Here is an 11,994-nt window from a genome sequence, read left to right on the forward strand (position 1 = left end):
TATTTACATCTTCCACCTCTGCCTTCCACACTTCTTTTACTAATTTTTCTTCACTCATTCTCTCCATGTGTCCAAACCATTCCAATACTCTTTCATCAACCCTATCTCCCAACTCCCTTTCTACTCCCATTCTCCTCCTCATTTCTCATTATATCCAGCCTAGTAACCCCTATCATACTTCTCAAGCTTCTCATCTCAAACACATCTAAACTCCTCTTTTATGTTCCATGTTTCTACCCCGTACAGTACTGTCAGCACTATCACTCCTTCATAGTCAAAAAAGAAAATGAAAGAGTAAAAAATGAAGATACAAACAAAAATGAGGCCTTGAAAAAAGAAGTAAAAGAACAAATACAAGAAGTGACCAAGAGAGTGGGAGAAACAGTTAAAGAGACAGATCTCCAAGAAATTAAAAATCAATGGAAAGTGGAACAAGAAAAAAAAAATAACCTTTAAAGTAATAATACAACAACAAGTGAAAGAAAATGCTAAAGAAACAGTAATTAAAGTAATTAAGGATAAAGAGAATTGGGCCAGAGACACAGTTGATAAAAAAAAAAAGTGCATAGTGGTTTATGGTATTAAAAAAAAAAAATGTAGCTTGATACCAAAGAGAAAAAGAGGAGAAAGAAATTGCAAATAAGTTCTAAAAGAGATACAAGAAGAGGGACAAACAATGGAAAAAGAGATAGAAGTGCATAGTATAGGACAATACTCTAAGGAAAAAAAAATAGACCACTAGAAATCAAACTAAGGTCTCAAATGATAGTAGAAGACTATAAAAAACAACAATGTTGGCAAAAAGTGAAAATTACAAAAATGCATGGATAAAAAAAAAAAAAAAAATGAGCGATGAGGGAAACGAGAGAGAAAAGACACTAAGAAATGAAGCAAATGGAAAAAAACAAAAACAAGAGAAGAACGGAGACCAAAAAGAACGAGCTTTTTTTGGAGAGTACTAGACCTGAGGCTGAGAAAAGGGTATATATATAAAAGAAAATGTAATAAACAAAAAAAGGTGAAGGAAAAAAAATAATATGAATGGCATAATTTAAGGACTAAATGAATTAAATGAGCTATTTGGCAGAAGAGAAAATGGACATAATGGGAATTGTGGAGACAAAATTAAAGGGTCCAATACCACCTAATACTGTGGGACAAAGTTTATACAACCATTGGATGAAAACTAGAAAGGATAAACAGGGTGGAGTCATGCTTTTTAACTAAGAAATGCTCAAATGTGACAAAGATAACTGAAGGAATATATAATGTGAAATTGATTATGATAAAAGTTGAAAACAGTGACATGTAAAGTAGAAATTTTGTAGTAATATATGTACCCCCATAAACATATTCTTGGACAGAGAGTGATCATTCCAAAATGTTGGAAGACACAAAGCATGCATTGAATTACTGAAAGAGTAAACATAGTAATTGTGGGTGATTTTAAAGAAATATGTTGGGAAGAGATAACAGTGAAAGGTGGAAAAGACCTTTGGCAAAGGAAATATACTACTATGACCATGGAATACACAATGACTCAATGGGTAAAGAAAAATACCAGATATAGAAATGATGAAGAACCATTGAGACTAGACTTAATATTTACATCAGAGCCTGAAATTGTGGATAAAGGTGAATACAAGACACCAATTGGGAAGAGTGACCACATACTAATAGAGTTCAAACTAAAAGAGGAAATTGGTTTGGGAAGAAATGAGAAACACAGAAAAGGAAGACTAATGTACAACAAAACGGATTTTGAGAAACTCGGAAAATCCTTTCAAATTTTAGATTGGGAAAACTTCTTAAATGAAGAAACAAAGATGGAAGAGAAATGGAATACATTAAAAGAAAGTTACAAATAAGAAATAGTTAAGTACCTACCAAAGCAGAAGCAGGAAAGGGTGTACAAGTGCTGGTACAACAAAAAATATAGTGAGGCTAAAGATAGAGGAGACAAAGCTTGGAAAAGATGGAAAAAAAGGGTAAGTGACAAATATATATCAAACCAAGAAATGAATATGGAAAAAATATGCAGGGAAGAAAAAAGAAACTATGAAAAAGACATAATAGACAAATGCAAGGACCAACCTGAATTATTCTTCAGGTATGTAAATGACGAATTGAAAGATGAACAAGAAATAGTGAAACTGTGTCAAGGGAATGACGAATATATAGAAGATGTAGAAATGGCTGAAATTATGAGCAAACATTTCAAATCTGTTTTCACAACTGAAAGTACACAAAATTGGGATGAAGGACACACTATTCCTCACCAATTACTCCCTCTGTTCCTCACCTAATCCTCTCAATCAAGACCCTTCTATAAAGCCTTCCCAACTACACTTAACAAGCTGATCCCTCTGAAGCTACTACACTCACACTTCCCATGTAAAGTGGAACTATACAGGCACTCTTCCAGTCCTCTGGCACTCTACCTTCTTTTAAACAAACATTAAATAACCTCACCAGCCAGTCCACTATCATTGTACCTCTTTTTTCAGATTTTCTGTATGACATCCATCCAACCCAGGTGCCTTACCTGCTCTAATCTTAACAACTGCCTTCACTTCATCTTTCCTTATTTCTCCATTTTCCTCACTCATCAATGTCATATTCTTAGCACTTCCCACTGCAACTACCTTTCCCTCCCTATCCTCCTTCACGTTTAGTAACTTCCTAGAATGCTCTGCCCATCTTCCTCTTACTGCCTTTTCTTCCAGTATCATTTCTCCATCTGCACCTTTTACCTTTTCTTCTCTACTTTTTGCCTCCTCTTCCTTTCTTAATTTTTTTCCAAAACATCTTTTTTATTACTTTCAAAAATTTCTGTCATATTCTTTCTGTTTCACATTTGCTTTTCTCTTTGCCTTCTCTTCTCTTTTCTTTGTACCTCTCATATGATTCCCTCATCCTATTTTGTAACCAATCTGTGAAAGCTCGCTTCTCTTCTATAACCTTCTTTGCTTCCTCATCCCACCACTCACTACCTTTCTACCTTTCCCTCTATTTCCTCCTGTCCTCCTTGTTCCACACACCATCTTTGCACACCTTATGACTCCCTCCTTGAACCATCACCATTCCTCATCCATGCCTAGTTCTACTCTCTCCCTCACTCCCTCCCACTCCTCTCTCAGCTTCTTCTACTTCTCCTTTTCTTTCTCATTTAAGCAGCTCACTCTAAGCACCTCCCTAACTTTTGTCTTTTTCCTCTTTATCTATCCTCCACTCTCAACTTACCTTCCACCAAAAAATATCTGATATTCCTCTACTCTTTCCCCTTGGCATATGTACATCTTTAACTCTTCCTACTATACTCCTGGTTACCACTATATAGTCCATCAATGCTCTATCTACCCCCTTCCATCCACCACCCTCTCCAATGTGTACTTATGCTTGACTTTATTCCTAAGCTTTGTATTTGCTATCATCAACTCTAGACATATCTCCACCATCTATTCTCTACTCCGATTTTTTCCTGGAACTCCACACTTTCCAACCACTCTGTCTATTGGTTAATTTCCTACCCTAGCATTAAGGTCGCCCAATATCACTACATTGATATTTCTCCATAATCGCTCGATGCACTCATTTAAATCCATCCAAAAAGACTCCCTTTCTTCTACACTCATCTCACTACCAGCCCCATATGCACTTACAAAAACCCACATCTCCCTTCCCAGTTTTGCCTTCATCCACATTAACCTTAGAGAGACCTCCTTCCACTCCACTACACACTTACCTATCTCTTCACTTACTAGTATAGCCACCCCATCTCTCCCTCATCCTCTCTTCATTTCTGAAAACCTCCCAACTACACTCCCAAACTCACACTCACCCTTCCCTCTCAACTTAGTTTCACTCAGTGCCAACACATCCATCTTTCTTCTTACAAACACACTGCCTCTCTTTTCCTTTTTACTTCCAGAGTTATGGATATATGGAATAACTTAGTGCGTGCAAATACTATTCAAGATTTTAAGAAAAAACTTGATGCTGAAGGATACAAAGACAGGTCACTACGAGCATAGCTCCCTTCCCGTGTAATACAACTAGGTAAATATAACTAGGTAATTACATCAACACACATTAAAAGACCCAAACCTTAGGGTACTGTTTGGAAAACTCCTAGACTCTCTTATGCCTTTACTTTTTTTAGGAATACCCTCTTGGGGCTACAGGGAGAAAGATGCCTAGTCCTAATCTCCATCCCATTTTTTGTCGCCTTGTACGACTCAAGTGGGAAGACTTGGTGGTAGCATTCTTTTCCCCCACCACAGGGTTCAAAAAAAAAAAAAATGAATATTCAGAGAAATGGTACAGGATAGTAGTTTGCATAAATGGTTCAAAACACATGATCATCCAAATTTGGCCAGTGATACTGGCCTATAATTTAGTGATGTTTCCTTATTTCCACCTTTGTGAATTGGTACCACATTTACCCTTTTCCAATCGAGCAGCACATTGCCTTCTTTCATTGAATGTGTAATAAGACGTGAATCTTTTTCACTAGTTGTTCCTCGCATTCTTTAAGTATCCAGTTTGAGATCTATCAGGTCCTGAAGTTTATGTCACATCCAATGATTTCAAGAGACTGAGCACTTCCCTCACTTCAACATTTATATCTAAACCTGGTAATTTGTTCCCCTTACTTTCCTCCAAAAAAGTGCTCTCTTTTTAAAAGACCAATCGGAAACTTCTACAATATTCATTATTTCTGCCTGATCTGAGGCTTTTTGAAAGACCTAACCACCCACTATTAGCTTATTGATTACTTCCCTGTCTCAATTTACCATTTATGAATCTGTAAAATAGTTTTGGTTCATATTTGCATTTATCTACTTCAACTCTTTCAAAATTGCTTTCTTCCTTCCTACGAATTCTAGTATAGTAATTCCTAGCTTGATTCTTTTGTTTTATTGTTTCTTTTCTTCCTCCATTTTCCCCAAGCCCCATCTCTGGTCTTTTTTGCACTCTCACACTTTTTGTTAAACCAGTCCTATTTCTGCTTCTTTCTTCCACTAGTCTTTGGTACATGTTTCTTCACTCCCCAGTTGTAAATGTCAAGAAAGATTTCCCATTTCCTCCTTATTCCCATTGTATTCATGAGTTCCTCCCAGTTTGCTTCTTCAAAGAACTTTTTTAACCCCAAATCTGTTTTCCTAAAATTGAGTCTCCCTTGGCTCTATTTCCTCATCCTTCTGCTGAGATTCAATTGTCACATAGTCACTTTTTCCTATGGGGCAAAGGTAGTTCAATGAGCTGATGATGTCTGGCTCTTTTGTTAGTAACAAATCTAATCTTGTGGGAATTTCTTCTTTTACCCAAGTCAGTTCCTTTACCCATTAGGCCATTGTGTTCTCCATTGCTATACTCAATAAGGTATTTCCCCAGGAATCCGCTTTGCCACTTGTTTCCCATTCCTCCTAGTTGACCTCACTGCAACTAGAATCCTCAATAAGAACTATATTGCTATTTTGTTCAATATTTTTCTTTAGGAAAAAGCTGTATCCCATAACTTTTCTTGATATTTAGTTTTATTTCAACCCCATGTCTTGGGGGGGGGGGGACTTATGCCACATGAAATCTCTTTTATTCTGCCCTTAAGTGCTAATATACAGGTGAATTGCTTTAGGCTTGCCTTCACTCAGATTTGTGTCATGGGTTGCTCGCTGAGTTTGGCCTGAGTTAACGTAATGAGGGGAACTTTAGTCGAAATCTAGGGGTAAGTCGAGTTCCAGGTAAGAAGCGGACCCACAACAATAAAAGTGGAACGTATGGGTAAAATACGTTCCGAGAAAGATTTCTATTTGAGACTGAATGTAAGTAGGAATGGTGAGGATTATGGTTGAGGTATGATATACGTCTGCACAAAACTTAATTAATTATATTTTACACAAACAAAAATAAAGTTTTAATTATCATTTACGTACACTTAACGAACACTGGGACATTAATAGACAAAATACATACAAGACAAATAAAAGTTCAATACATCAAAAACACATAACAAAGATATACAAGTCCAAGTTGGCCTACACTAAATACTTGCGTACAAAAACAGCAATGCACCAATGTACAGCGTCGAAGCGGTGAGACTTAAGGTGGGTGGTGAAGGTATGAGAGAGGGTGGACAGCCGGGGAGGCTCTTTTTATACCCAAGGTGGGCGGGGTCAAAGCTTCGTGGCGAGGTTCGAACTCGAACGTTGTACGTAAGTACATCGGCTATGAGTCTTGTTCGAAGCAGTGAGTAGTAGGCGGGCGATTTGAAAATAGTGTTGATTCACGGTTGGCTATAACACCCCCCGCCGGAAGTCCAGCGTAACGGGGAGCAGCTGGACTAGAGGGTCCATAGTCACCGTGAATCGCATAGGAAGCTGGTCGCTCCCCTAGACAGGGTGTCCGCAATTAGGTTATCTTCTCCCCTGATGTGGACCATGCGGAAGTTGAATGATTGGAGGGCAAGGGCCCATCGGAGGATTCGTTGATTGGAGAGTCGGCCCTCTCGATGAAGGTGAGAGGGTTGTGGTCGGAGTAGACGAGTGTTACATGGCCAGGATACGTCAAGTAACACTCGAAATGTTTGAAAGTAGACACTAGGGCCAATGCTTCCTTCTCCACTGTAGAATAAGACCGCTGGTAGGGGAGCAGTTTGGCAGAGTAGTAACACACGGGATGTAAGGCCCGGGTGTCGTCGTCTGTCTGCAGCAAGACCCCTCCTATCCCCTCTCCCGATGCGTCTACGTGAAGGACGAAGGGTTGGGAGTAGTCAATGGGTCTTCAACACCGGTTCGCTGCTCAGGAACTGCCGGAGGGTGTCGAAGGAGCGTTGGCAGGCTGGGGACCAGACGAATTTCTCCTTGGTACTGGTGAGGGCGGTGAGGGGAGCCGCGATGGAGGAGAAGTTACGACAAAAACGACGGTAAAAGTCCGTCATTCCTAAGAAGCGTTGGAGAGACTTCCTGGTGGTTGGTACTGGGAAGTTCAAGAGGGCTTCTACGTTTGCTTGCTGCGGTCGGTACTGCCCGTTTCCCACCTCGTGCCCTAGGTATGATATCGTCGCACTGCCAAAGACGGACTTTGACAGGTTGACGACGAACCCAGTGGTGGCGAGTCGCTCAAGAAGGGCGTCCAACTTGCGTAGATGTTCATTCCATGAATCTGCTAGGACGATAAGATCATCGAGTTAAGCATAAGTATCAGGGAGGCCGGCTATAGTATAGTTGATAGCACGTTGGAAGGTGGCAGGGGCATTGCAAAGCCCGAAAGGAAGGACAAGAAAATTAAAGAGGCCAAAAGGGGTTATAAAGGAGGATAAGGTTTGGGCTCTGGGGGTTAATTTAATTTGGTGATAACCTCTAATCAGGTCCACCTTAGAGATGTAAGGATCCCTTCCCACTTGATCCACGAGGTCGTCGATACGGGGAAGCGGGTAGCAGTCCTTGACTGTCACCGCCTTTAGCTTCCGATAGTCGACGCAGAGCCTCCACTCGTCATCACCTTTCTTCGGGACTAGGAGCGCCGGCGATGCCCAGGGGGAGCAGCTAGGTTCAGCAAGTCCGTTCTCCAACAAGTAGTTCACTTCTTTCTGCATTCTCTCAGCTTTGTGGGGGTTGAGGCGGTAAGGGGTCTGGCGGATAGAAAGAGTATTAGGTTGCAACTCTATGTCGTGAGTAATGGTGGTGCACACTCCTGGTTTATCCGCGAATACCGAGGGGTGCTTCTCGAATAAGCGAATTATGCTAACTCGTTTCACTTCGTCTAGGTGCCCAAGGCACGGAGTAGGGTCTGCCAGGAGGGCAGAGTTGGACTTGAGAGCCGTCGTATCGGCTTCTCGTATGTTAGGTTCATGTGTAAGGGGGGATTTTACAATGCATGATATAGGTCTCTCTAGCGCATCAGTAGGCTTTCTGCGAACGTACTCTTTCATTAGGTTGATGTGTACTAATCTAGAATCTTTACGACGGTCAGGAGTGAGGACTACATAGTTTTGTTTATCCAGCCGATGAAAAACTACGTAAGGGCCCTGAAATTTGAGAGAAAGAGGGGTCCCTGGGACTGGTAAGAAGAGTAGTACCTCATCGCCTGGATTGAATTTCCTAACTTTAACTTTCTTATCAAAATGAGCCTTCATTTTATGTTGAGAAGTTTTTAAATTTTCCAAGGCAATGCTCCTTACTTTGTGTAATTGACTTTTTAATTTATCCATGAATTTATTGACTGTCTGATTAGAATATTGTGGAGTTTCCTGGTATCACTGTTCTTTCAGAACCTTGAGGGGCCCTCTGATCTGGCGCCCATAGAGCAGTTCAAAGGGAGAGTATCCCAATGACTGTTGAACCGTCTCTCTGACAGCGAACAGCATTAGAGGCAACCCCTCATCCCAATCAGAAGAAGATTGATTGCAATATTTTTTGAGCATTGACTTGAGGGTTTGATGGAAACGTTCTAATGCCCCTTGTGATTCCGGATGATAAGCAGAGGACAGGATTTGGGAAATACCTAGCTCCTTTAGGGTACTGGCAAAGAGGTCACTCGTGAAGTTAGTTCCTCGATCGGATTGTATTTCTTTTGGCAATCCTACTTGAGTAAAAAAAATTAATAAGGTGTCAGCTATAATTTTGGCATTTATTTTCTTGAGAGGAAAAGCTTCAGGATACCTCGTTACCGGGCACATGACCGTAAGAATAAATTGGTTTCCTTTCTTGGTCCTAGGCAGGGGTCCAACACAGTCTATAATGATTTTATCAAAGGGCTCATCTGGAACTGGAATGGGGTTTAATGGAGCCTGGGGGATTTTCTGGTTCGGTTTGCCCACCATTTGGCAAACGTGGCAAGACCTTACATACTCTGAAACTGACTTTTTAAAACTAGGCCAGAAAAAATTATTTTGAATTTTCTTGTAAGTCTTACCGACTCCCATATGCCCTCCAGCTCCATCATGGGCTATTTCAATTACTCTATTTCTGATAGATAAAGGGATAACTATCTGGTGGACCTCTGCCCAAGAATCTTGGTCAGAACAGTTAGAAGGTTTATCACATCTCATTAAGATACCATCCTGGTAATAGTATCCTGGGAAATGATCGACCTCTTCCCTGGAATCGACCGCTAGTCTATGGAGGTTCTGTAAAGTCGGGTCATCATGTTGAGCTTTGATTAAGTTTTCTCGGGAAATTAGTTGGTTGGGAAGATCAAACTTATAGGTTACATTACTATCAGAAGGGGGAGTTTGAGACCTGGTGACTGCGCACAGAGGAAAAATGTTAGGGTGAAGGTGATCTTCCACCACGGTCTCATTACTAGGTAACTTAGTAATATCTGGGGGAGGAACAACCATAGAACCAGCTAGATCATTTCCTAGGATGAGATCAACCCCGGGGACAGGCATAGAGTCTTTCCAAACACCAACTTCCACTTCTTTCTGGAACAACTGACACTTCAGAAATATTCGTGCTATTTCAATGGACTGGGTAGATGATAGATCACTTACAGTTACTTTCATTCCAGTCATGCTCTTAGTTATCTCAGGCAAAGCCTGCTTGCTCACTATGGACTGAGCTGCTCCAGTGTCTCGTAAAATTGTAATAGGGAAAAGGGGGCTTTTTTCATCAGCAGAAATTTCCCCATGGGACTTGAAGTCTTAGGCATCTTCACAGGGGGGAGAGTTATCTTTCACTACATGGGTCACCGGTTTATGAGGACCGTAAGATTTAGGTCCAGTATATTGGGTAGGTGCTTTTGACGCACTTTGGTACTTTGATAACCTGCAGCCTGGTTCTTGGCATCGAGTGATGTGATGGCCAGGTTTCTTACAGTAACTACAGGAAGAGCAGAGGGGGGTAGGGGTAGAGGCCTTTTCTGCCTGCTTATCATCGGGAGTGACAGGGAGACCTACTGATCGCTTTACAGTATGGCTACCACGCTGTACATTCAACCTGTTAATTACTGCGTAACCATCGGCAAGTAATGCTGCTTCAGTTAAATCAGATACATTTTTCCCATCTAAATGAAGCACGATTTGGAATGGAATTCTGCGCTTAAATTTCTCGAAGGCCATCAAGTTAACGAGTTGATCGTATGTATTTACTATGGTGGCAGAGAGCCATTGCTTAAGAGGATTCTGAGTTTTTCAGAGGCAAATTCGACAAATGTCGAGTTAGCAGATTTGGTCAGATTTCTGAATTTTTGACGGTAAGACTCAGGAGTAACTTGATAGGCATTGAGGATGCTAGATTTGACTATTTCATAGGAAGAGTATTCCTCAAGACTGTTGAAGACTTTGGCGGCTGTTCCTGCCAATTTGCTTTGTATGATCCAAACCCATTCTTCTACTGGCCAGTTTACGTACTCAGCTAAACGTTCAAATTGTCTAAAAAAGTATTCTGGGTCTGACTCATTGAAATTGGGAAGGGAGGCAATTTGGTTAATAAACAGGTGGGTAGATTTATTTTTCCCATCTACGTCGGCCAATTTCAACTTTCGTTCGTACTCGACTTCGAGTTCTCTCTCACGTTCACACTGTCTTTCTCTGTCATGCTCACGGTCTTTCTCTCGCTCTCTTAATTTTAGTAATTCATGATCCCGCTCTTTCTCTTTTTCTTTTAATCTCATTAATTCAAGCTCCCGTTCGTGTCTCATTCTCTCTCTCTCTAATGTATTTTTTTCTAATTCTAAAGATTCTACTGATTTATTGAAGAGAGATTGGGGGGAGCGCGTGCTTCAAGCTGCAACGGGGGAACACTATCACTTACAGGGTCTCCTTCAGTTACGTCACGAGCACTTTCTTGACTCAGTAGTTGGAATGCATCTGCGTCGAGGATGAGCAGGTCTACAAGGGATTCGATGACCACTCGTTTGAGTTCATCTTTACGTAATCTAGTAGGAGCATTAATTTGGTAGGTTTGAGCCAACAGTCTCCAATAATCCATTTTGAGATCATACTCTAACTGATCCACTGAGGGATTTTTTATGAAAGTTTCTATGTTGAAAGGCATGGTTGGTGTATATACACGAGAATTCCACTCCAGGGATTTTTAGTATAAACCAATTCTTGGACTTCACACACGAAAAAATTGACTAAACCCCTGTTCGGGGGGAGTGAAATCTATGATGGGTCTCTATAAGAACCCAGTCTATGAACATTTACCCTATAGACGGTGGTTCAGCGCTCAAACTACACGCCCGTAACTTTCGTGTAGCTTGCTTTGAGGTTTCCCGATAGGAAAGAGGGTAGTTCACACATAGACTGTCGCTGAATCAGAATATGGCTAACTAATGGTCTGAATCTTACAATACACGGCTTACTGTGCAGGTATAGTTAACTTTCGAAGCTGTGGGGGGATAGTATAAATCTCCTATAGTCAACGCAAGGAGAAATGGCCGATAAGGCGTGGCTAGGAGATTTCCCGGTGTTGCCACATATGGGCATCCATGGCGAGAACGTGCGTGTGGATGCAATGTTTTCTGAATGCAGTGTGAGGGGGGCGGGGCCAGAGATTAGATGTAGTGGCAACGTCGCTCTCGCATGCACATATGCCATATCTACACTTAAAGAAACGAAACCTTTGTATAGAAATCATTGCTTTGATTTTTATCTCAGTGGTGGTGTGTGACAAAAAATTATAATATAATCATATGAGGCAACATTATAAAATTATAAAATAGAATTATATAATAAAATAAAATTATAAAATAATTGTATGTGGCACCACAGGGGAACTCCCAGTGCTCCGCCCTAACGGTCAGATCTCAGTGCATAGGGTATAGGCACAGTTACTGAGGAAAGGTCACTATAACGGGGTCGTAATTTTGTTCGACGTTAGGGCTACAGCAAGTGGGTAATTTAGGAAGATCGCTAGTTAACTTGGGAGGGAGGTGGTAGTCGAGTACCGGTAAGTTACTTGGATGAGTTACTGCGAACTTAAGAAATAGGGGGGTTCTCAGTTGGAACCGGTAGAATGTGTCGGACATATGAATGTCGGAGTCTCA

At 41.0% G+C, this 11,994-nt stretch overlaps 1 protein-coding gene across 2 annotated transcripts in view; it reads left to right on the plus strand.

Moving 5' to 3' along the window:
- The window catches only part of LOC143023841 (peroxidase-like), a 724,944-nt gene that overhangs the window by 91,284 nt on the left and 621,666 nt on the right, over window positions 1-11,994 (plus strand). The window lies entirely within an intron of this gene.

This window comes from Oratosquilla oratoria, chromosome 3, assembly GCF_046742065.1.
Source record: "Oratosquilla oratoria isolate Oo_2021 chromosome 3, ASM4674206v1, whole genome shotgun sequence".
NCBI classification, from domain to species: Eukaryota; Metazoa; Arthropoda; class Malacostraca; order Stomatopoda; family Squillidae; genus Oratosquilla; species Oratosquilla oratoria.